Below are 670 nucleotides of genomic sequence, written 5' to 3' on the forward strand. Positions count from 1 at the left end.
CACCAGGCAGTACTAAGGACGCTTCATCTGAAGAAGAAGCTTATGATCCTGAGAACCCTTCAATGGAAGAGGTGAATTACATGGGAGAATCCTATGGAAACATCTATAATCCTTCATGGAGAAATCATCCAAATCTCTCATGGAAGGATTAACAGAGACCTCAACAAGGTTTCAACAACAATAATGGTGGAAGAAACAGGTTTAGCAATGGCAAGCCTTTGCCATCATCTTCTCAGCAACAGACAGAGAATTCTAAGCAGAGCCACTCTGACTTAGCAACCATGGTCTCTGATCTAATCAAAACCACTCAAAGTTTCATGACTGAAACAAGGTCCTCCATTAGAAACTTGGAGGCACAAGTGGGTCAGCTGAGTAAGAAAATTACTGAACTCCCCCTAGCACTCTTCCAAGCAATACAGAAGAGAATCCAAAAGGAGAGTGCAAGGCCATTAACATGACCTACATGGCCGTATTTGGAGAGGAGGGAGATGCAGTGAACGCCACTGAGGAAGACCTCAATGGACGTCCACTGGCCTCCAATGAGTTCCCTAATGAGGAACCATGGGAATCTGAGGCTCAAAATGAGACCATAGAGATTCCATTAGACTTACTTCTGCCATTCATGAGCTCTGACGAGTATTCTTCCTCTGAAGAGGATGAAGATGTCACT

The sequence above is a fragment of the Arachis duranensis genome, chromosome 3 (genome assembly GCF_000817695.3).
Source record: "Arachis duranensis cultivar V14167 chromosome 3, aradu.V14167.gnm2.J7QH, whole genome shotgun sequence".
NCBI lineage: Eukaryota > Viridiplantae > Streptophyta > Magnoliopsida > Fabales > Fabaceae > Arachis > Arachis duranensis.